Consider the following 3,084-nt stretch of genomic DNA (forward strand, 5'->3'; position numbering starts at 1 on the left):
CTTCGAATTCCAATGCCAGTATATTGTAAACCACGGGTTCTTTAATGCTAGCGGGTCGTCGCGACCCTAGTTAACATCATGGTGCACGTCTCGTGACGGGTGTCACGGCGTAGTTAAATGTATGCGATACATTTCTCAAATATAAGCGCTCAGTCATCTGTACATCATGGTAGGTTCCCACGACGTGCAATATGCGTTCAACTTATCAATGTTCATGTGTCCTGCAGTTCACATTATGACGCGCAGTTAGCTGCGGTCTTCATCGATCCATGAGCCGAGTGATCCACTGCCGAGGGTGACTAACTTGCGTAAGCCGCCGCTGTGCGCGTATACCCGTTCCCCGTAGGGAGGAGCAAGCCGCCGCTTAGAGACGAAGCATAAAGTGTCCTCATTCCACATAGGGCAAGCTGGATGAATCCATTTTACCCAGGACGGCCGAAGCGGCGTGGACCAGGGGAGAACTGAACCTTATACTTCACACCACAGTAAGTCTACGTGTCCTCTTCCACATAGGGCAAGCTAGAACTAACTATCTTACCCAGGACTGCCGAAGCAGCGTGGACCAGGGGAGGAACACACTTTTCATAGAAACGTAAGGCATCCATGACTGCCATAGTGCGTAAGCCGCCGCTGTGCGCGTAAACCCGTTCCCCTTAGGGAGGAGTCAAGCCGCCGCTTAGAGACGAAGTATGAAGTGTCCTCTTCCACATAGGGCAAGCTAGAATGAACTATCTTACCCAGGACCGCCGAAGCAGCGTGGACCAGGGGAGAACTGAACTCTATACTTCACACCACAGTATTGAGTAATGTGCCCTCTTCCACATAGGGCAAGCTGGAATGTTCCATTTTACCCAGGACGGCCGAAGCGGCGTGGACCAGTGGAGGACTACACAATCATGAGGTTTGATATCGACTTGGGTGTTTCAATAGGATACCGATGGTATGGTTTGAACCGATTTGATTTAGCCATTCTGAAGTCATCACTTGGTTGAAGCGCTGAACTAGGGAGGCATCGTTTACATATATATTGGTTTTCGCATGCTCTACTAGGTTAATGTCATGAGGTTGGCTATCGAGCATGCCCAAGTGATGACTTGATTGTGTGCTTGCTTGAATTCTTCACATTTCATACCATCGGTTAGTTGTCGAATCATTCCTCGATCATAACCTTCGTTCTTGGTTCATGTATGCTCTCTTCCACATAGGGCAAGCTAGAATTAACTATCTTACCCAGGACCGCCGAAGCAGCGTGGACCAGGGGAGAACTATACTTTGTCTTGTATGCCCTCTTCCACATAGGGCAAGCTAGAATGAACTATCTTACCCAGGACCGCCGGAGCAGCGTGGACCAGTGGAGGACTATACTTTGTTCATAACACCACAGTATTGAGTAATGTGCCCTCTTCCACATAGGGCAAGCTAGAATGAACTATCTTACCCAGGACCGCCGAAGCGGCGTGGACCAGTGGAGGACTACACAATCATGAGGTTTGATATCGACTTGTGTGTTTCAATAGGGTACCGATGGTATGTTTTGAACCGATTTGATTTAGCCATTCTGAAGTCATCACTTGGTTGAAGCGCTGAACTAGGGAGGGGCATCGTTTACATATATATTGGTTTTCGCATGCTCTACTAGGTTAATGTCATGAGGTTGGCTATCGAGCATGCCCAAGTGATGACTTGATTGTGTGCTTGCTTGAATTCTTCACATTTCATACCATCGGTTAGTTGTCGAATCATTCCTCGATCATAACCTTCGTTCTTGGTTCATGTATGCTCTCTTCCACATAGGGCAAGCTAGAATTAACTATCTTACCCAGGACCGCCGAAGCAGCGTGGACCAGGGGAGAACTATACTTTGTCTTGTATGCCCTCTTCCACATAGGGCAAGCTAGAATTAACTATCTTACCCAGGACTGCAAAGCAGCGTGGACCAGTGGAGGACTATACTTTGTTCATTACACCACAGTATTAAGTATGGTGTCCTCTTCCACCATAGGGCAAGCTAGAACTAACTATCTTACCCAGGACCGCCGAAGCAGTGTGGACCAGGGGAGGACTATACTTTATACTTCACACACTAGCCATACTGAAGTCTTCACTTGGTTGAAGCGCTGAACTACGGCGGGGTAATCGTTTACAGGTTATAATCATATAGCTGCATGCTCATTAGTAGATAATGGAATATTGTATGGCAATATGAGCATGCCCAAGTGATGACTTTGTTTCAAGCTCAACAGGTAGGGTATTGTGTCCTCTTCCACATAGGGCAAGCTAGAATGAACTATCTTACCCAGGACCGCCGGAGCAGCGTGGACCAGTGGAGGACTATACCTTGTCCATTACACCACAGTATTAAGTATTGTGTCCTCTTCCACATAGGGCAAGCTAGAATTAACTATCTTACCCAGGACCGCCGAAGCAGCGTGGACCAGATGAGGACTATACTTTATACTTCACACCACAGTTTTGAGTACGCCTTGCATAAAGTATCTAGTTTGAACCACGAGGGCTCACAATGTAGAACCGCGAGGGCTCTAGTACCGATTCTCTCGGTACGGCTTGGTCCGTGTTCCTTTATGCTTGTACTCTAAGTATTAAGTATTGTGTCCTCTTCCACATAGGGCAAGCTAGAACTAACTATCTTACCCAGGACCGCCGAAGCAGTGTGGACCAGGGGAGGACTATACTTTATACTTCACACACTAGCCATACTGAAGTCATCACTTGGTGGGGGTGAACTACGGCGGTATCTATCGTTTTGGTTCGGTCTATATAGGGTCGCTTGCATGCTCATTCGAATATAATGTAATTGAGTATGGCAATATGAGCATGCCCAAGTGATGACTTTGTTTCAAGCTCAACAGGTAGGGTATTGAGTCCTCTTCCACATAGGGCAAGCTAGAACTAACTATCTTACCCAGGACCGCCGAAGCAGTGTGGACCAGGGGAGGACTATACTTTATACTTCACACCACAGTATTGAGTACGACTTGCATAAAGCCCCTAATGAGAACCACGAGGGCTCTCTCAATGTAGAACCACGAGGGCTCTAGTACCGATTCTCTCGGTACGGCTTGG

At 47.5% G+C, this 3,084-nt stretch overlaps 1 non-coding gene across 1 annotated transcript; it reads right to left on the minus strand.

The window, feature by feature from the left end:
* Positions 1-143: 143 nt before the first annotated feature.
* LOC131292040 (5.8S ribosomal RNA) lies at positions 144-298 on the minus strand. The gene has a single exon (XR_009189762.1). It is a non-coding gene; the product is annotated as a 5.8S ribosomal RNA (ribosomal RNA).
* Positions 299-3,084: the final 2,786 nt, after the last annotated feature.

Source organism: Anopheles ziemanni (genome assembly GCF_943734765.1).
Source record: "Anopheles ziemanni chromosome X unlocalized genomic scaffold, idAnoZiCoDA_A2_x.2 X_unloc_26, whole genome shotgun sequence".
NCBI lineage: Eukaryota > Metazoa > Arthropoda > Insecta > Diptera > Culicidae > Anopheles > Anopheles ziemanni.